Genomic DNA, 23,029 nt, shown 5'->3' on the forward strand with positions numbered 1-23,029 from the left:
CTGAATGTTTCTTCATAATCAATGCCATATGTTTGTGCATATCCCTTGACTACTAATCTTGCCTTGTATCTGTTCACAGAACCATCTGCATTGTGCTTCACCTTATAAACCCACTTACAACCAATTGCATTTTTAGCTTTAGGCAAAGATACCAACTTCCATGTAGCATTTGCTTCCAAGGCATCCATTTCTTCATCCATGGCTTTCTCCCATTTTTCTTTTCCCATGGCTTGCTCAAAAGAAGTGGGTTCTGGTTTCTGTATCACTTTGACCATATATGCATAGTGAATGGCTGTAAATCCATCATATTTCAGCCTATCCACAGGATACCTAGCTCTAGTAGACCTGCACAAAGTAGGTTCACTCCCAGGTGCTCTCAAAACATCCCTAGCCTTCCTTACTCCAGGTGTAACAATAGAAGGAATACCCAACTTATTATCAATGCTCCGTTCTGAGCCACTGGATTCACCATCCACATAAAAGTGACCTGCATTCACATCAAACATGGGCTGATCTACCTTCTCTTTTCCTTTTCGTGATACCTGCATACCACTATCTACATTGCTTTGAGAAGATTCTCCTGATCTCAATCTGCCTGTCCATGGCGAAGAATGTGAACCACTACTAGAGGATGCTCCAGGCCCACTAATATTTTGTGACTGCTGCTGTGAATTCTGTGCAGCATTACCATTTTGTGCATCTACATCATCAATCACATTTACTAGTTTATACCAGCTACTCATCTCATTAAAAAAAACATCTTTGCTCACTGTAAACTTACAAATAGAAGGGTTATAGCATCTATACCCTTTCTGCTGCAAAGAGTAACCAATAAAGATGCACTTCTCAGCTTTTGGATCCAACTTGGATCTCAACTCATCTGGCACATAAACATAGGCAATGCAACAAAAAATCTTCAAATGAGAAATATCTGGTTTCCTACCAGTATACCTCTCCTCTGTAGTCATCCCATGTATTGCTGCAGTGGAAGTCCTATTCATTATGTAGACTGCTGTAGCAACTGCTTCAGTCCAGTAAAAATCTAGCAAGTCTTTTTCATTGAGCATGGCACGAGATACCTCTCCAATATGCCTGTTTTTCCTTTCTGCAATTCCATTTTGTTGTGGGGTATGACTGCATGAATATTGCTGCTTTATGCCATGCTCCTGCAGAAATCTTGCAAACTCATTTGAGAGGTACTCTCCCCCTCCATCTGACCTTAGGCATTTTATTTGCAGGCCTGTTTCTTTTTCAACCATAGATTTAAGAGTTTTGAAATGCCCAAAAACTTCACTTTTCTTTTTCATAAAATACACCCAAAATTTTCTGCTATAGTCATCAATAAAAGTGACAAAATAATGACAGCCTCCAAGAGATGCAGCTTTAGTAGTCCACACATCAGAGTGGATTAATTCCAATGGCTTCTCACTCTCTTGAACATGTCTAGGTGGAGCCCCAAGAGGAACACCCAGGAAAAGGGAATTCTCTTGCAAGAAAATCTATCTTGTAACATCGACAAGCTTGTTTATCATGTTTCATATGATCACAATGAAGAAAAGAACACCAGGCACAACAAATCTTCATGCAGCATCATGTAAATCTCCCACGGTTTTTAATAGAATCAACCATATTCTTCAACATCCTCATAAAATCCATCAATATCACAAAGAAAGCAAAGAAGTACACCATCTTTGAATGGAAATACATCACATAGTATTCATCTTCAATATCTTCATAGTCTTTCTCTCAATTCTCTCATATACAATCACTCTGTTTTAGTAGAATTGGCTATCTCTGACTCTCTCTCACACACTCCATCAATAATACATCATATCCTCACTACAATCTCTCAAAATTACTCTCAATAATCACTCTTAGGTCGTGGATACCCCTCCCAAGAGGTATGTCTGATATGAAGGGTCACCAGAGCCACTACAGTGTCTCTTCACAGCTCACTACTGTCACTTCACTCTAGTCTTCTCTTGAGTCTTCAGCAGCTACTTCTTCCACTTCTTTCAGCTCTTTTGCACTTGTATTCACCTCTTTCCAAGGCTAGAAAACTTTCCCAAAATCACACATACATTCCACAGAACACTTACAGAACAGTCTACAGAACAGTACCAGAACAGTTACAGTACAGAAACAGAACAGAAGCAGAAGCTCTACAGAAGACCTACAGAAGGTTACAGAAGGTCATCAAAACTACATAACTCACTCTCAAACCATTTCAAAACTCTCACAAAACATTCACTAAGCTTTCTCAATATCTCATTCTTCATCAATCAATACTCCTTCCCTCCTTACAGAAGACAATCAGAACAAAAACAGACCAAAACAGAACAAAACAGAAGGTATACAGAACCATTCAAAACCTATCAGAACATCACAGAACCACCAACAAACATCATGATCTTCCAAAACACTCTCAATATCATCCAAAACACTCTCAAACCACTTCCAAACCAATCAATCATCTCATAAAATCAACCATTCAGCTCTCAAAAACAACAAAAATCAGCCAAAAAACAAGTCATTTCAACACTCAACATATCCCCACACTTAATAAGGAAGCGTCCTCGCGACCTAGGAAAAAGGGAATACAAGTTCATTTCAAAGCTTCACTGTGATCTTCAATATCTTCTCACAAAGAATCCATCCACCACGACCCCAACTTATAACCTGTTTCTGATATAAAAATACAAAGAAAGGAAAACTCTATTGACATTAACACCTCTTATCAAACTAAAAATCATCACAAATTTGTAAAGGATATAAGAGTTTGCTTCTTCTTCTTCAGCATCAGCTTCAACTCTCCAACCACGACCCCATCTCTACAAATCTCCAAAACATAGCTCGTACACAAGATCCAATAGGAAACCACCACGTTCGTTTGACATAAATGAACTCACAACACAAACACTAATACACAACACAACCATCTGAATGACTTCTTCAAAAAGAAGAGTTTGGCATTAAAAAGCTTGCACCATACATTGGAAAGGCATCAATGAAGATGATCCCTCTTAAAAGATTGATGTTGTCTGAATCGATCCATAGATAAGGATTCATCTACAAAGTTTTTAGGAGGATTTTGAAAAAATTGGAGACAGCACATCCTTTCCAACAGGACTAGGTATCTGCTAGGCAAACAGAGGGCATGAAAATACAGTATCTCCAACTGTTGAGAATCAATGCTAACATTGACATTCATGCACAACTTTGGGATAGGCTTTGAATCAGTATGGGAATGCCTATGCATATACGCCAGGTACCAAGCAAAGTGAGCAGTTAATCTCACTGAGGGATCTGCAGACTGTGAATATTGTTGGGCAAAATGAACATAGTTTTGATAAGCTTGACTTGAAACTGTCCATTCCCCTGGAATTATTGGCCAATTAATCTGCGGTCCTGTAAGGCAATCATCCGTACTCCATCCCCTTCTTCTGGAAATCTGAGTATCAAAACCGGCACAGTCACAAACCAACTGAGGTGGTTGAGATATGGAAGTGTTAGGAGAGGGTAATGGAATAAGGGAAAGTGGATGTAGGGAAGGATAGGAAAAATCATAAAAGGAAGAAAAGGTTAAAGAAGGAGTGGCAGAAATTTGTAAGGAATCACTAAGGAATGGTGTTAATTGATAAATAGGAAATGTGGAGGGTACATTTATGAGGGGTGAAGGACAAGGTGGAGAAGGGGAAAATACCCTATCCTCAATAAAGGAACAGTAAGTGAAAATAGGAATTTGAGGGGAATTGGAAGGTTGGAAAAGAAGTGGTAAAATTACTGTGGAATTTGTTTGACAAAGGGAAAAATATAGAGCATAACGGTGAGCCAATTGTTGGTAATAAAGGAGGGTAGGAACAGAAGGTCCCAAGAGAGATCGTCTCTGATAGGCATCAAAGAAAATAGCATCAAATGGATTATGTTTGGAAAGATAGGTTAAGAGATCCATCCTCAGTTGGTTAGTACTCTGTACAAAGGTAGGAGCTGTGTTTTGTCTTTGATTTAGGACCACTGACTCAATCATGGGATGCCACGAATTATCCTGACAATCAGCCATTTTGGAGGAATAACTCTGAAACATTTCAGCTATGCGCAACTCCAAATGATTGACATAGAGAACAGCCTGTAAGACCACATCCCCCACATACCATGCCATATCTACCTCATCTGGAATTAACAAATCTCCTCGGAGATACATGTATGCCATCAGCATGGTGTCTGGCGTGACAGAATCTTCAAAGAGCATTCTGACTACCTCTGTCAACAACTCAGCAGACCAAGCCCCACTCCAGCCATCCTCTGGAAAAGGTAAATCCATCGTGGAAAGCTTCATATAGAAGACCAACTTCTGTAAGTGGTAGTGGACAAAGAAAGAATGGTCTGGTAGGACATAGTCCTGAAATTGTTCAAAGGTAGACCATAATAAGTCCATTCTGGACTGCAATCTTTCCACTTTGTCTTGGAATAAAGGGCACAAAGTAGCCTGTCTCTGTAATGCAGCCAAATCCTGTTGTGAAAGAGAGGGAATTAATGGAACAGGAGGGCTTGGAGGAACAGAGCGGGACTTTGCAAGCTGATCTTGCAACTGCTGGATTTGGGAGGCTTGGTTGGCCACTGTGTCATTAGCCATCTGTAAAGCTGAAAGCTTGTCATCTAAGAGAACTTGGAATTCTTTCGCTTCACTGGACATCCTCTCCTTTTCTGCGGAAAGGCTAGTAACCTGTGACTGAGCCTCTAGTAACTGGGTCTTTAATGAAGCAATCTCATCGCTTTGAGTAGCAACCAGTTGGGTTTGCTGTTCCATTTGCTTAAATAGATCTGCTAGGGTATCCTTAGTAGAAGCTAACTCAGATGTTGCCTTATGCAACTGGTCTTTGGACTGCATGAGTTCCTCATAGAAAGATGCGTACAGCTGTTGAACACAGGCTGTCACTGACAACTCAATGGAACTTTGAATATCCTTGCAGAGGAAAGGAATGGCATCTCCTGAAACGAGACTGTTCAGGGAAGGAACTGAGATCTCCAAGGATCCTTCTCTATGTGCCCTGAATAGGTTATTGCAAGTGAGAAACCCAGGGAGGTCACTACCAGAAGTAGCAGGGATAGGCACTGAGGGAAGTACAGCAGGGGCTTTGTCCGCTACCCTCTTCAAGCGTTTGCGCTGTATAACCAGGGGAGGCGGAGAATCATCATCCTCAATGTCAATAGGTGCTGACTCTTCTGAAGGTGGAGGAGGTGGTACTGGATCTGATGGAGGAGGTAGAGGCACAGTCTTCTGTAAACCTGAATAGGTCAAGAAGGCTGACAAATAGGATCCATAGGTAACATTGGTAACATTACCCCTCGTGACTTTAACAAAATGCTGATCCATCTTAGTAAGGAGGTATGTGCTCCAATCAATGGCAACTCCTTTTAGCACCATCCTGGAAGCTGTGAAAAGCTCTTTGGACAAATAATGGGATGGCGTTTTGGCAGGCATGAACCTGTCCTGAAGGAACTGGCACATGGTCTTCCAGACGGGATCAGTAATCATAGAAAACGAAACTCCTGAAGAGTTTATCACTTTCTTAACATCAAGGACCTCCCGTGTCTGCTTCTGCAATAGTTTGAGAATCTCTTCATTAGAGAAGAGTTGTCGAGTGGTCACAAAAGGTTCTCCTTTAGAGGGTAAGGACAAAGCCTTCCCTAAGCCGCGAGACGTCAATGTCATAGACATGCCTTGGACTACTCCTGTCTTCTTGCTGTAAGAGGCCAGGAACTCATCACATACGGACGCATCCTCAGGAAGTAATGGAAAAGGAGTGGCCACAAAAGCAGCAAGTCCTGCCTTCGTGAGGGGCTCAAAAGTAAGTAGGGACGAGTAATCCCTACTAACTAATGGGACGTACTGGATAGGGGGAGGAGCATGAGAAGGCGCCATTCAGATGGTTACACACACACCACAAACACAGACAATCAAGGTGAATGCCTGCAAAGCAACAGACAAAAACCAAGGATAAGAGGATTACCAAATAAAACGTGACACGACCTACTAACCCCAAGCAAACCACATCCTAGAAAAAATTTGACATGACCTCGAGACAAATGCGACCGAAAGCTTCATGCGATGCATCAAACAAACACCCTGAACCCCGTATCAGGCAATAAAAGAAAAAAAACTACATACCGTACCCGTAATCGTAACTAAGACAGGAAACCAAAACCATACCATATCCGACACATATCAATACGACAACTGTGATAGAACCAAGACTGGACCATCGAAAACATCACTAAGAACTGCGTATACCCATCCCACGAAACGTTTCATTAAAAAGGGAATTAAGTGCAGTGAGGGGGAATTTAATTTAATGAAGGGTTCATTTGAATCAATTATTAAAAATGGGTGAATTTTTATTAGGTGATAAACCTTAATAAGAAAACGGCGGTTCCTTGTTATAAATTTATTTACCAATTATTAGGTTAAACCGGTGCTTTTATACGATTCCCGGACTGCGATTCCCGACTGGGTCTCTAAATGCAATTCATTGATTATAATTAAGGTGATGTGGAGCGCTTTTTTGCCAGCGCGTGCTCATGTGACGGCTGGTTCTTTTTAATTAAAAATTTTAGAGTGCCTCTGTAGCGCACGTAGCGCGTGCTAAGTGAACGGCTGGTTGATTTTAATTTAAAAAAATGTGTGTTGAGCGCGAATGCGCGTGGAAACGGTGGGTGAATTAAAGGGTTTATTTTAACAATTAATTTGTGATTAAGGGGGAAAAATAAATAAATAAATAACAGAAACTAAATACCTGGCAGGGTGTGTATGAAATGCAGGAATGCGCACGGAAGAGTCCCAGGAGAGGAAAAGCAAAAATCACTGATGAAACAACAAACAACACCTTAGCAGATGTATGAATTTGATGTATGGTGGTGTATTGTTATTTATATTTATATTTTATTTTATTTTTAGTTGTGATTTTTAATGGTTGAATAAATGAAAAAGGAGGAAGGGAGGTGAGGGAAATTTTTTAGAATGTTTTTAGAAATTTTTAGAAATTTTTACAATTTTTTAAATGATTTTTCCATATTTTTTGGCAATTTATGGGTAATTTTAGGAAAGATGGATTTTTCTAAAATTATAGGAAAGGCAATTCCTAGCAGAAAAAGGTCCAAAAATTAGCAAAAGACAGAAGGAATTTTTAGAAATTTTTTGAAATTTTTTAATGGAAAAATGAATTTTGTGATTAAGTAAGTCACATTGATCACATAAATCACATAAGTCACAAGTCACTTAAGTCCCTTAAGTCACGTAAGTTACTTAAGTTACTTAAGTTAGGTTAGTCATGTTAGTCAGGGAAATCAACCTAGGTTAGTTCTAACTAAGTCAGGTAAGTTAGTATTAACTAAGTCAGTTAGAATTAACTAGGGGAGTTAGGATTGAACTAGGTTAGTTACTAACTAGGTTAGTTACTAACTAGGTTAGTTGTAACTACCTGGGAGGGAGGTAGTGGAGGAGGTGGAGGCGGGAGGTGGAGGAGAAGGGGGAGAGGTGGCGTTGGCGTACGATGGAGGTCAGCGGCGACCAGGCGGGGCGACGGGCGCTGTCGGCGGCGACCAGGCGGGGCGGCGGGCCAGGGAAGAAGACTGCGGCGACGGGGGGCGCTGGACGGCGGCGACGGCGACGGATTCGACGGCGACTGCGGCGGCGGATTCGACGGCGACTGCGGCGGCGGACCAGGTGGTGGCGGCGCACGATGGCGGTCGCTGCGGGCGGCGATGAAGGAGGGGGAGGGAGTCTGGGGCGGGAGGGGTGGAGGAGGCTGCTGGAGAAGGCGAGGGTGGGGGAAGAGCAGGAGGGCGGGGAGGAGCAGGGAGGAGGACGCAGGAGGAGTGGAGGACGCAGAAGGAGTGGAGAAGAAGTGGAGAGAGGAGAAGGCGTGGGGAGAGTGGAAGAAGGAAGGGAGAGGGAGGGAGAAGGAAGAGGAAGAAGAGGAGAGGGAGGTGGAGCAATGGAGGGAAAAGAAGGGGAAGGAGGAGTAGGAGGAGGGGGGAATGCAGGAGGAGGAGGGAGTGGGGGGAGAAAGGAGAAGCACTGCGGGGGGCAGGGAGAAGAGGCAAGAAGAGAGAGAGAAAGAACGCCCAGAGAGAGAGAGAGAGAGAAAAGAGAACGGGAGAAGAGAGAGAAGAGGACGGTTGGGGGGAAGGGGTGGGCAGTTGGGGGGGAAGAGGTGGGGGGGGGCCCATGGGGGGGCCATGGGGTGGGCAAGTGGGGGGGAAGAGGTGGGGGGGGGCCCATGGGGGGGCCATGGGGTGGGGACAAAGGCGCGGACCCCCGTCCCGCGCTCGTGCGCGGGGCGGGGTAAAAAAAATTTGCCGTGACGGGATTGAAATGGCGCGGGGAAGACGGTACGGGTTTCGCGGACACGACTGGGGCGCGTGGAGACGCGTTAAATCGAAAAAGGGCGCGTTCACGCGCAAAACGAGCGCGAGAAAAAACGGAAAAATAAAGAAAAATTAATAACTCCCAATCCGGATGTCAAAACGAAATATCGTAAAAACGAAAAGTGGGTAGGACAACAGGGGGGAAACAAGAAAAATATGGGACGGGTATTCCGGGAGGGGTAAAGGGCGTTCACGTGCAAAAAACACAAAAAACGAACCAAAAACGCAATTTAAAAATTAATATCGAAAGATCCGTGCATCAGAATGAGGTGCAGCAAAAAGGAAAACGGTGCAAAAAGATGTGCCCGACAATCCTATCATGTCAAAACATAATTCCGACTAAGGTAAGATGCGTTCACATGGGGAAAACCCAAAAACAAAACCCGAAAAGGGGATCGGAAATTAATATCGGACGAACCATTCACCGGAATGACATGCAGTAAGAAGAAAAAATGTCCGCAGAAAGGAATGGCACAGGGTTATCACGTTAAACTGTAGTTCCGGCGGAAATAGGAGGGGTTCACATGTGAAAAACTCCAAAAAGACTCCCAAAAACTCAGTTAAAAATTAATAAGTAAAAATCCAGAAGTCGAAAAAGGGTGGAGGAAAAAGGAAAAAGGTAGGGGAAGGCACAGGGGACATGGCTGTCAAATCAAATTGGAATTCCGATGCAAATAGGGCAGGTTCACATGGAAAAATGTCAAAAATACGCACGAAAAAGTTGCGAAAAGCCGGAAAATTAATAACGGACAAACCGTGTATCGGAATGATGTGGAAAAAAGGAAAATGTCAGGGGAAAAGCTTTGGTCAGGGCTATGATGTCAGATCACGGTTCCGAAGCAAGAAAAGCGCGTTCACATGGAAAACCGTCTTAATTGCGTAAAATGCTTCAAAAATTAATAACTCAAAAACCGTGCACCGGAACAGGGGTAGGTAAAAAGGAAAAATGGTCAGTTCAACAGGAGGAACAGGGCTATAAGGTTGGATGTGGATTTAAGTGAACGTAGGGTGCATTCACATGGAAAAACCTCAAAATCAGGGAATGAAGGAAAACTGCAAGGAAACAGCCCCAAGGGTGAGTGAAACATAACCGGGCTTGTGGGAAGGGACCCCAGGAGGGTAAAAGCAAGTCATGGTATACATGCATGAGCAAGATAAGGCATATGCAAATGGGTAGGCAATGTAGACGCGCCGGGACGCGTCCCCACACTTAAGACCTTAACGGATAGGGTTAACCGAGCATTAGGGACCCAGGACCATGCCACAGACCATCCACTAACTTCCCCACACTTAAAACATGACCATCACTAAGAAACAGAAGTTGTAGGGTTAGAAAAACTTGGCCCGTTTTGTCAAGAATCAAGGTTGAGTGTCAACGGCACGTCCAGTGTGGTTGTCGGCGCTGGAGGGACCAAGGCATCTTCTCGGCACACGTTCGTCATGGCAGGGACCACGCAGCAGCACCCAGGGAGGTAGCTGATGGAAGGAATCGCAAGAAATCCGTCGATGATGAGGGATATTGCACTCAACTCACAGTCACTCAAACGAAATGAAAGAACAGTCACTCGCCCCATGACTAATATCACACGAGAAAGAATGATTAAAACCCATATCTCATACCCGGTTGAGGAATCGACAAAGGGGGAAATGGTGCAGAAGGAGTATGCCAGGGTGCACAGTTGATGGTGCATTAGTGCGTCCAACCCGTCTGGCATAAGTGCAAGAAGGAAGGCAAGGGAGCCTTACAGTGCAGTGTACAGAATAGGGTGATGTATCTTGTGATGACGACAAAAACCCATCTCGTGGGTGCACAGGGAAACGGGAACATACCTGACTCCAAGTGTCGTAACGTCCCTCAATCTCACCTCTCGGTAATTGATTGAAGAAACTCCAGTCACACTCAACCCACCCTCTGTCTCACTCTCTGTTGATAGATACAGGAGGGCAGCTTTTTCCTGAAACCCATTGATGTAATCCTCACAGTCACTTGTGCAAAGATTGTATGCCTTGTGCGCATTTGATGGTGCAACAGTGCATCCCGCCCTGTGTCGGCATACAGTGCAAGAAGGAAGGCCAGGGAGCCTTATGGTGCAGTGCACAGAAACAAATTGTGCTTTGTGCATTGAGAGGCCCATCCCGTGCGTGCAACACTTCATTCATATTTCTCACCTCTCATTCGATTTGAAGGGAAAAGACTGGTCTCTCGACCCACCCTCTGTCTCACTCTCTGTTGATAGATACAGGGGGCAACCATACTCACTTCCCCATCCGGTTAGGATGAAAGCTCACATCACTCAAGGGGTTGTCGATGAAGATCGCGTCATCAGTTGTTGAAGAGGCGTACCCAGGGAGGTAGCCATCAAATCGAATATTGTGTTGGATAGGAATATGTCGTCTGCTGGAGAACAGGTACTCACTTTGCAGAAAGACCCAAGACACAGCGTACCAAGGGAGGCATCGTCGGAATTGGATCCTAGGGATATCAATCAATGAATCCACTTTCTGGACTGCTGGGTGTTACCACCTTTTCCACAGCCAGCTTCCCGCCCAAGGGTGTTTACCACCTTTTCTTGGAACGAGGCCTGCTATGACAGGGAATTTCTTCCTTTTCTCTCATAACAGATTTGTTTATTTGTTTTTTTTTCTTTTTCTTCTTTGTTTTTTTTTTCTTTTTCTTATTTTCCCCTATTCCCGAGGGTGTTTCCACCTTTTCTCGAAGAATAGGTCGGCATGACAGGGACCTAAGTCCTTTTCTCCCATAACCGATATATTTTGTTTTTTTTTTCTCTTTTTTTTTTCAAATTGAACAAGGGAATGGTAGAAAAACCATGTGTCAAAACCATCCTCTGTACTGCCGCTGGTGAAAAATAGAGGATAAGAGATCAAGGCTAGAAGGGGTTTTGAGGGGACAGAGGGTTGCGTCCACTTCATCAGGAGTGATTGAAGAACGGCTAACAGAAGTGTCAACATAAGAAGTACAGTGCCGCGACAACGAGGGAAAAGATCAAGTGACCGTAATTGTCAAGATCCCCAAGGAGGGAAGTACTTCTTCAGGCGATAACCATTGATCAGAAAGGAATCATCAGAGGCATCAACAGTCTGTATTTGGACAGAGCCATTAGGGTTGACTGCAAGTACCTTATAGGGGCCCATCCACCGCTGTTGGAGCTTGCCAGGAAACTTGCCAAATCGTGAATCATAGGCTAGGACCAAATCACCTTCTTTGAACTCTTTATGCTTGATGAAGCTATCATGGTAAGCCTTACGTCGAGCTTGCGTGGCTTCCATGCACTGTAGAGCCATCCGACGAATTTCGTCCAAACATTCCAAGTGCAGGAGACGGCGTTGCAGTGAATCGTCATCCCCCAAACGCTCTTTGATTGCCACTCTCAAAGAGGGTAATTCTAGTTCAACAGGAAAAACAGCTTCTGTTCCATACACCAACTGGAAGGGTGTCTGTCCTGTTGCTGCTTTATGGGAGGTTCTGTACGCCCAGAGGGCCTCTGTAAGTCGATCGTCCCAATCACGACGATGTGCGGCAATCGTTCTTGTCAGAATCGAGCAGAGGATGCGATTGGTGACTTCGACTTGGCCGTTGGCTCTAGGGTAATAGGGAGTGGACTTGCGATGGCGGATCTTATACAATTCTGTCAACTCCTCCATGACTTTGTTAAGGAAATGAGTGCCTCTGTCACTTACCAGCTCTAAGGGACTGCCAAAACGGGTGATGATATTCTCGTACATAAACAGTGCCACGCTGTTACCATCGTCCCGCTTGAGGGCTTTAGCTTCACACCACTTTGTGACATAATCCGTACATACGAGGATGTATCTGTTCTGTTTCCTTCTAGTAGGAGGATCGATTGGACCTACGAAGTCAATGCCCCACTTCTCAAACGGCTTCAACGGAAGGATAGGTTGCAATGGCATGGCACTTGTCTTCGTGGGTTTCCCCATTCTTTGACAAGCATCACATCTTTTACAGTAATCATAGGAATCTTTGTGAATGGTAGGCCACCAATATCCTGCTAGCAGAGCCTTCCTGGCTGTAGCTTCTCCTGCAAAGTGACCTCCACATGGCTCGTCGTGGCAAGCCTTCAGAACAATCCCAATCTCGTCTCCTGCAACACATCTTCTGAGCATTTCATCTTTGCCTTTCTTGTACAGTGCACCGCCTAGCAGGGTGTATGGGGCTGATTCTAGCATGAGCTTCTTCCTTTCCCGACTGGAGATACCAGGAGGGTATTGTTGGGTTGCCAGCAGATTGGCGATGTCCGCATACCAGGGAGTTACAGTTTCCACCAAGAATAGGGAAGCATCAGGGAGGTCTGGATCATCCTGCTCCTCGTCTGCAGTTTGTGGGATACGCGACAGATGATCAGCCAGGACATGGGAACGACCAGGCTTAGTAATCACCTCAAAGTCGAACTCCTGGAATAAAAGGAGCCATCTCATCATTCGTCCTTTCACATCTGCTTTGTTCATCAAGAAGGACAGGGCCTCATGATCCACATAAAATTTAAAGTGGGTAGATAGGAGGTAATGGCGAAACTTCTCCAGGGCAAACACCATTGCCAAGCACTCCAGCTCTGTCACTGTATAGTTTCGTTCCCTATCAGTGACTTTTCGGCTTGCATAATAGATCGGTTGATCCAACTTTGAGGAGCCCTTTTGGCAGAGGACAGCACCTAAGCCTTCAATTGATGCATCAGTGTGTACATGGAACTCTTTCGTCCAATCAGGAGGTTGCAGAATGGGTGCCTCTATCAGACACTGCTTCAGAGTGTGAAAGGCTTTGTCACATTCTTCTGTCCAAGTAAACTCTGCATCTTTCCTCAGAAGCTTGTGCAAGGAAGTTGCCTTTGTCGCAAAATGGGCTATGAACCTTCTGTAGTAACCCACATGGCCTAGGAATCCCCTCAACTGTTTGAGGTTGGTGGGTGCTGTCAGAGCTGCGATCTTTTCGATCTTTGCAGGGTCTGTTGATATCCCTTGTGCAGAGACAATGTGGCCCAACAAGACTCCAGAAGAGACCCCAAAGATGCATTTGTCGGGGTTGAGGGAAATCCCATACTCCCGGCATCGGTCAAAGCATTGTTCCAGGTGGTCCCAGTGTTCACTGATCAAACTATAGACACAGAAGTCATCCAAATATACCTCAATAAAGTCGTGCAGATGATTTTGAAATGCAGCCATCATGACGCGTTGGAAAGTAGCAGGGGCATTGCAAAGCCCAAATGGCATCACTCGGTAAGCGTAGGTCCCCCATTCTGTGGTGAAGGTTGTTTTGGACTGGTCTTCTTCTGCGATCTGGACTTGGTTGTATCCGCTAAATCCATCAAGAAGGGAATAAATCTCATGTCCTGCCACTGTGTCCAACAGTTGGTCTGTAAAAGGGATAGGAAAGTGATCCTTCTTCGTCTTGGAATTAAGCTTTCGGAAATCCACACATATGCGCAATTTGCCATTCTTCTTGGGTACAACCACGATGGGTGAAACCCATTCACTGTTTGCCACTGGATAAATGAACTCGGCTTCCAGAAGCTTCAGCAACTCCGCTTTCACCAATGTGGAATAATTCGGGTTCATTCGCCTCTGTCGTTGCCGTACTGGCTTGGCATCAGGATCCAAGTCAATATGATGCTGACATATTGTGGGATCAATCCCCTTTAGGTCTTTGTAAGACCATGCAAACACGTCCAAATTCTCTTTCAACAAATTGTACAAGGTTGACAATTCCTCTTCTGGGAGACTGCTACCCACCTTTAAGTGGCGTTCAGTGCCTTCTGCATCCACAAAGGTCAACTGCCTTTCACCTTCTACTTCACGGATGAAGGTCCCGCGGACTGCTTCTGGATACAGATCCGACTCCTTCAAGGGAGTGGTATCCTCTTCTGATGTCCCACTAGAACCAACTTCGTCTTTTGGTGGAGACTTAGGTTGCTCCTTAAGACGTTGGAATGGGATAAGCGCCGTTTCGGGTTTGGTTTCAAAATTAATTACCTCGTGGCTTGAAGACTCATCTTCTGATGATACATCCAGGAACGTCACATAACAGGGACCCTCTGATGCTTGTTGGGTTGATGGGACTGGTGCTTGTTGGCACGGTGCATCATCATCATCTTTCTTTGGCAAAGATAGGTTAGGACGGCAGGAGCCACACTTGAAAGACGGCTTGTTCTTCTTCATCCATTTCTTATAAAGGTTTTGCATATGAGAAGATCCATTTACCAGACCAAATGGTACCATCGCCATTCTGTCCCATAGCATGAGCTCATCGGCTTCTGATGCTTCTGGAACTTCTTCCCCAAATGTATCCTCTTCAAGGGGGATAGACTCTTCTGGCTCACTTTCATCATTCTCTTCGTCCATATCATATTCATCCTCTTCTGTCTCTGTCTCTGCTTCTGCGTCTGCTCCTGTTGCTGCTTCTGCTTCTGCTTCTGTCTCTGCTTCTGCTTCTGTCTCTGCTTCTGTCTCTGCTTCTGTCTCTGCTGTGGCCATGTAACAGGGAGAGCAGTACATCCATGCTTCTATCTCACTATCAGAAGTGATTTCAGAAGTCATGCCTGGTTCAGGCAGGAAGTATTCACCCATTGATAATGGCTTTGCATCCTTTGGAAGTCGGCTTACTGTATCCACTGTTAAGGAATGTGCCACCGTTTTCTTAGGAAGGATCTGTTTGACAGCATCTTCGTCTGCTGACGTTCCATCTGTAGCCTCGTTAGGGGAATCAGAAGATAATTCCAAGGAGGTGGAGCCATGTCCTTTTTGAGAACCATACAGTTTCAGCACCACTTTGTTGGGTCCTCGACCCAAGGTCAAAGTTCCTTTAAACCAATCCGTCCTTGCTCTGGCTTCAAAAAGCCATGGTCTGCCCAGTAACAGAGGATAGGATGTACCATAAGAGTTTGGCTTCACCACCAGATAGGTTAGCCAATAATCTTTTCCAGCCACTGTAGTCTTCACATATGGAAGAATGCCCAAAGGCTTGATTCTGCTCTGATCCGCCAGTCTGATGAGCCATTGGGTTGGTTGCACACCTTGTAAGCCTAGATCCTTCATCGTCACATCCGTCATAATGTTTACTGATGAACCACCATCAATCAGTGCATTTGCAATAAAGCAGCCTTCTATCCACACGCCAGTCTCTGGAGTACCCGGATCTAGGAAAGCATTAGCCACATCCACTTCTTTTACAGGCTCTGGAGCCTTGTTGGACTTTGTTGCTATTGAGGGAGCAATCCTTAAACCACGTCTTTTTGTCAGTATACTTTTGAATCTTTTCCGGCAACTGGGAGACAACATCAATAATTGTCGGAATGTGAGGTTTGGTTTAAAGGTATCTAGATCTCTAACCAGATCGTATTCCTTAATAGGATCCACTGGCTTCTCTAACCGGTTAGGAAATGGGGCAACACCCATTTTCATTTTCCCTCTTTCTTCCAACAGAGGCATTACAGAAACTTCTTCTACCACTTCTGGCACTTCCTCCTCTTCTGTATCCTGGACCTCTGGTCCTGTCTCTGTAACTGTCTCTGTAACTCTCTGTGGCTCTGTAGGGCTCTGTACGACACTGTTAGGCTCTGTTCTGTTCTGTTCTTCTGGTGGAAGACTGAACTTCACTGTTCTGGCAGGAGGGTTATTTTCTTTCTGGGTAGGTGGTTCCTTCTGCTTTGCACGCGTGATGGCAGCAACTTCCAATTCTACCAAATTGGAGGTAGGCTCTTGGGCCTTGGACGGACTATCAGTAGCACTGTTTTTCACTGGGGCTGGGCTTGGACAGTCTTTTGCAGTGTGGCCTTCTCCTTTGCATCGACTGCATAAGGGCTTGTAATCCACTGACCTTCGAGGATTTGGACAATTTGGTGAGATGTGGCCCTTTTCTCCGCATCTGTAACACTCCACTTCTGACCTCTGACCACCGCCAGACTGTCTTCCTCTGTAACTTTGAGAAGGAAATCTTCTGGGTCCGAAATTAGGACCAAACTCTCTAGGCTTGGGTCCAATATCTTGTGTTGTCATTTTGGATTCCAGCAAGTTAAATCTTGCGTCTTCTTCCTTTCTTCTCCTATCATGCATCTCTTTTAGGGAGCAAATGTCCTCTGTATGGTTCTTCCGCAAACAATAGGAACAGAAGGCTCCAGGGATAGTTGGTTTCCGTGTACATTCAGTGGCTAAATGGCCTGCTTGATGACACTTACCACACCAAGTATTTGACCGCATCACATCTCTTCCTGCTCCTACAACGTTGGATATGCTCGCTGTGTTCACTTTCAGCGTCTGTAGTTGCTCTGTAATCACATCCATCAACTCTTTTTTTATGTTTGCAACGGAGTTGGATAAATAATCCTTCAAGCTTTCTCCTCCAGACGTACTGACAGGAGGGTTTTGAGGAGTCTCTGTAATCACTGCATAAACGGGTTGGGCTGGTACAGAGGGGTCTCTGTTCTGGTTCTGATTCAGAGCTCCTGTTTGAACTGTTGGCTGTTGACTCCAGTTGGTAGGGTTCCATTGTTGCTGCTGATTTGGCATTGAGGAAATTGGTTGGGACCATGGTTGTTGTGGTGGTTGGGCCATCATTTGAGGCATGGATTGTGGCCACTGTGGATTTGGTGCACTGTACTGTGAGACCGGGGGCATCTGTTGGTATGGATAAGGAACAGTCCCTGGGACTGCATTTGGTGGGTACATCATTCCTGGCACCAGAGGAGGTAAGACTCCTCTTCCTGTATTCATTGCTAATCTAGCTTCCACTTCATCGTACAGTCTTGCACCTTCTGTTGCAGCTTGCAGGGTGGCTGGTCTTTGTAGCTCCACAAACTTACGGACTTCTGGTTGTAATCCTCTGAGAAACACTCCCTTCTGAATGCCATCATCTAGATTATGGTTAGTCCATCTCTTCAAGATGGATTCCATTCGTGAGACATAGGCTTCTACTCTTTCTCCAGAGGACTGACTTAGGTTCATAAATTCCTCTCTCATCCGCTCTTCAAAACCTTCACGCCTGAATTTAGTGAGGAAGGCCAACTTCAGGTCGTCCCATGTGCCAAAAGTTCCTGCTGCTTGTCTCTCATACCACTGAAACGCCGCGCCCTTAAAAGTGGCGGGGAATATTGCTAACCAATGCTCAGGGGTTCTGGCATTGTTAGCCACACATGCTACCATAAACTCTGCTACATGAAGATCGGGGTCTTCATTGTACTCTCCCTTAAAAACTGGCAATGGGACTACATTCGCTGGTCTGTCATCAATATTTCCAGGACGGATCTGGCTTGGAAGTGGACCTCCAGCAGGAGGAGGAAGGGCTTGATGTGCCATTGGGACTTCTGTAAAGAGTTCCGCAAGGGCGTCAAAGGCGGCTTCTGCTGCGAGCTCGCTCTCGGCTCTGATTCTTGCTTTCTCTCTTCTCACGTACCTCTGGACTCGTTCTAACGCTTGCCTTTTTATTGCGTCATTCATCAGGGGGTTGGCTCCACTATGTTGTTAGTGCTCCACAGAGGATTAACAGAAGGCTTCAGTCTCTGGAGGACTCTCTTGCCAACATTTCTTCTACTTCTTTCTTTTCAACGTCCCTAAATTCTGCTTTCATGCCACTGCACAGAGGAAGGTATTCGGTTCTGAAGGTGTCATAATGCATACGTCTGAGCATTGTGGTGGTGCCATCATCATAATAATGCCAGCTTCTGATGGTTTCAACAGTGTATGTTGTGAAAAACACTCTGTCTACCAACTTCCAGTGGGTTGCTAATTGAACAAACATAAGATTATCAGTACACCAAGCATCCCATGTATCTTGCTGTTGAGCATCCACGAACAAATTCCAACTTTTTTCCTTCTTGTCTTTGTGAACCTCTACAGACCAAGACTCCTGAAGCTTCTTCACAATCTCCCACTTGATGTTGTCTGGAAACTTCTCAATGAATGCCAAATCTTCCATGGATGTTCATTCTCTCTGTTTCTGCTCTTCAGTTTGTTCCCAAACAGTTTGCCACCAAGATGCAAGTTTCTGCTGCTTCAACAGGAAGAGGAAACTGTCCACCACATAGAGCATGCATCATGATGGTGATATGTTTCCGCCATTGTGGGATGAACTTCTTATGAAAAGTGGCTTTGATTATGAGAAATTCCAACTCTTCAGTGGAAGAAGGAATTTTACAGACATCCATTGAATTCTTCTCTTCTTGGCAATGCCAATTCCTTCATTTTTAGCCTCTTTTGGTGCTTGTTGATGGCAAGTTTCCCCGGCTGCGCACCAAAAACATGGAGCCCCAAGAGGAACACCCAGGAAAAGGGAATTCTCTTGCAAGAAAATCTATCTTGTAACATCAACAAGCTTGTTTATCATGTTTCATATGATCACAATGAAGAAAAGAACACCAGGCACAACAAATCTTCATGCAGCATCATGTAAATCTCCCACGGTTTTTAATAGAATCAACCATATTCTTCAACATCCTCATAAAATCCATCAATATCACAAAGAAAGCAAAGAAGTACACCATCTTTGAATGGAAATACATCACATAGTATTCATCTTCAATATCTTCATAGTCTTTCTCTCAATTCTCTCATATACAATCACTCTGTTTTAGTAGAATTGGCTATCTCTGACTCTCTCTCACACACTCCATCAATAATACATCATATCCTCACTACAATCTCTCAAAATTACTCTCAATAATCACTCTTAGGTCGTGGATACCCCTCCCAAGAGGTATGTCTGATATGAAGGGTCACCAGAGCCACTACAGTGTCTCTTCACAGCTCACTACTGTCACTTCACTCTAGTCTTCTCTTGAGTCTTCAGCAGCTACTTCTTCCACTTCTTTCAGCTCTTTTGCACTTGTATTCACCTCTTTCCAAGGCTAGAAAACTTTCCCAAAATCACACATACATTCCACAGAACACTTACAGAACAGTCTACAGAACAGTACCAGAACAGTTACAGTACAGAAACAGAACAGAAGCAGAAGCTCTACAGAAGACCTACAGAAGGTTACAGAAGGTCATCAAAACTACATAACTCACTCTCAAACCATTTCAAAACTCTCACAAAACATTCACTAAGCTTTCTCAATATCTCATTCTTCATCAATCAATACTCCTTCCCTCCTTACAAAAGACAATCAGAACAAAAACAGACCAAAACAGAACAAAACAGAAGGTATACAGAACCATTCAAAACCTATCAGAACATCACAGAACCACCAACAAACATCATGATCTTCCAAAACACTCTCAATATCATCCAAAACACTCTCAAACCACTTCCAAACCAATCAATCATCTCATAAAATCAACCATTCAACTCTCAAAAACAACAAAAATCAGCCAAAAAACAAGTCATTTCAACACTCAACACTAGGAAATGGTTTCCTTGCCTGTTTTCTAAACTGACATGCTTCACATACCTTATGCATTTCTGCAACCTTGAATTTTGGCAATCCTGCAACAGTATTTTGGGCCTGCATTGATTTAAGTCGATGTACATTAACAATACCAATGCGTTTATGCCAGATATCAATATCTGCAACTACACCAATCCCATGTGCAAACATTGATGCACTCAATTCAGGCATGTCTGCATCCAACATAAACATTCTGCCCTTCTTCTTTCCTTTTGCTATCAAGCGACCTTTATTTTTCATTTGGTGATATTTGGGACATGAAATACATCTGACAGGTATTTCTTTTTCCCATCCTGCATAGACAAAGGAATTTTTCCAATTTGCACAATAGGATGTGCAGTATCATCACCAGTCTCCACAAATCCTGATTTTTCCATTTTCCTTGCATCCTCCATCCATTCTGCATGACCTGTCATGTGGTTTGATGCACCTGAGTCAACATACCATACATCGTTGCTTTCTTCTGGACTTGTCACAGAATTGTTCATGTGTTGCACCATAAACAAATGCTCATTTCTATCATCACCCTGTCTACTAGAAGATGCATAATTCCCTTGTTGCAATTTTCCATTCATGATGTCATTCTGCTTTTTATAACAGTCTTTAGCCATATGACCCATTTTACCACAGTAGTAGCATTCAACATTGTTGTTTGCATTTTGGCCTCTTTGCCATCCACCACGACCTCTTTGGCTCCCCCTGCCTCTAGAGTTACCACATCCTCCTCTATAGGACTGGTTTTCTTGAGTTTGCTGCATATTCTGATTTCTATCATGGCCTCCAAATCGGCCTCCTCTACCTCTGCCTCTACCTCTTCCAACATTTGAGTAGAAGACTGCTTCTTTTGAAGTTCCTCCTAAAGAAGATGCACCACCATTTCTCTGCTTCTCAGAAATTAGAAGAGCAATCAACTCCTCAAAATCAGGAAATCTTTCACGGACGAAAATGGATGTTCGGAACTGTGCATAATCCTTTCCTAGACCATTCAAGGTCACTGAGACTAAATCATCATCTTCCACTGGCGATCCAATGGAAGCAAGTGCATCTGCAATCTTCTTCACCTTCATGTGGTAGTAATTGATGCTCATACTTTCTCTTTGCACATTGTGCAACTCTTGCTTGGGCTGCATTTTCCTGGCTTGTCTATTTGTGCTATACATTTTTGACAAAGTATCCCATGCCTCCTTTAGCGTACTTGCATCTTGAATATGCACAATCATAGAGTCTGAAATGCTGATAGACAGCCAGTACATAACTTTCCTGGCTCTCTCATGCCATGCTTTAAATGCCTGCATTTGCTGTTGATTGGGAACATCAGGAAGAACTGGTTCTTCTTCATTTCCTACAACAAATTTCCAATATCCTTTTCCCATAAAGAAATTCGCATTCTAAACTTCCATGCTTGGAAGTTGTTCGTGTCGAGCTTTTCAGTGACAATCTGTGAAAGAGAATCAGACGCCATTATAGAACATTGCAAAAAATTCTATCACTGCAAAGAACATAGCTTCAGCCTCACAAGGGCAAATCTGCAAAACTGACGAAAGTGGTATTTGACCACACAGTCACTTCCTAATGACGATTTTGCATCAATAGGCAACAAGGATGATTCTGTAACTCCCAACGTCTCTGCGCACAGGCATACGATGCAATTTCTACAGTAACTTTTCACCGACCTCTGTAGAACAGTGGCTGCACAACATAAAACAGGGCCTTTTCCTGAGTGCGTGCAGAAAACTTCCGCCTCCAAAACAGGCCCCGAAATGGCCTCAAATCAAAAAAATCGGGTCACCAAGGGCTTCCTAGTTGTGTAAGTCAAAAAGAACTCAAGTACAAAGAAATAGAAGAACCCAAGTACGAACTAGAGTAGACAAGGATAGCTGTCATGTAGCTATTATTCATGGGCGCTGTACCAACCGCATCTGTAACTGACAAGTCGGTGACATAAATGCACAACGGTCACCCTGGCATATCACGAGTGGAGCTCGATATCTCAACAGAAAGGGCATCCCCACACCTCAAGGCCTCTACCTCAAGGCCTCTCTGCAATCGTCAAAGTAATGTCCCTATTCTTCCTGAAGGACTTCTCATACCCACCTTGCAAAAATCTCCATGAAGGCTCTATCACCTCTGATCTAGACTTCATCCAAACAATTGCATAGATAGCACAACATCTAATATCTAACTTCAAGATCATCTCATGCAACCCAACATCATCCCAAAGAACATGATATTGGAATATTTGTATCTTATTGAGTACCGTATAGTTCATGAATGCATAAAATGGCAAGTGTTAAGGTAGAAGTGTTGGAGGATAAAATATCTATTGTAAAGAGATAAGGATATGCAACATGTAGATAGAAGAATGGCATAATGATCCTCATTGTAAATATCTTAGATATTAGGAAAATGAGTTAACCTACCTCATTCAATGTATCATGTATATATACAATTGCAAGTAATGAAATGAGCAACTAAAGTTCACTCTACTTCTCATACTCTCTCTATCTCAAGGCCACATCTCATGTGAAAATACGATTTGCCAAAGCATGCAATGAATTTACCTTGAAGGCTGATTTAGATGCAAATCGGGGAGGAGACCTTGATACTAGGAGGTCTCTCATAGAATTAATTATCACTCTAATAGGTGGGGCCATCTCTCGGAGTACCAAATAACACAATCACTAGCCCTTTTCTACTACCGAAGAAAAATATGTGGCATGTAGTATGGCATCACAAGAGGTAACCTATAGCCAGAAACTCAGAGAAGACATAAGTTTTGGCTACAAGTCTCAACCAATTCCTATCTTCATTGACAACCAAGCATGTATTTTTGTTGAGAATAGAAAATGATGTATGCCCATAGAGTCTAAATGTGTGCCCAAAAGAGGCTTGTCCATAAGTGGCTTTGTATGAGAGATATGACAAAGATGTATGCTCTAGAAGCTCTAAGAAGAGATGTCCAAAATCCCATATGCACAGTGAGGTACAGTGGTACTATCCAAAAAGCTATAAAGGCATGTACTTGGTTGACACCTTTTTTAATGAGAATGGTACTTTCAGTTTGAGTCAATCAAGATTGTGTTTATGAGTCCAAGATAATCTATCTTGGAACCTAATTCACTTGAGTTACAATCTCTTCTCTCTATCATGTATCGGTTCTATGATTTGCGTCCACCATAGCCAACTAACTC

This window comes from Lygodium microphyllum, chromosome 8 (genome assembly GCF_053477565.2).
Source record: "Lygodium microphyllum isolate KBCC chromosome 8, Lygodium_microphyllum_v1.1.10, whole genome shotgun sequence".
Classification (NCBI taxonomy): Eukaryota; Viridiplantae; Streptophyta; class Polypodiopsida; order Schizaeales; family Lygodiaceae; genus Lygodium; species Lygodium microphyllum.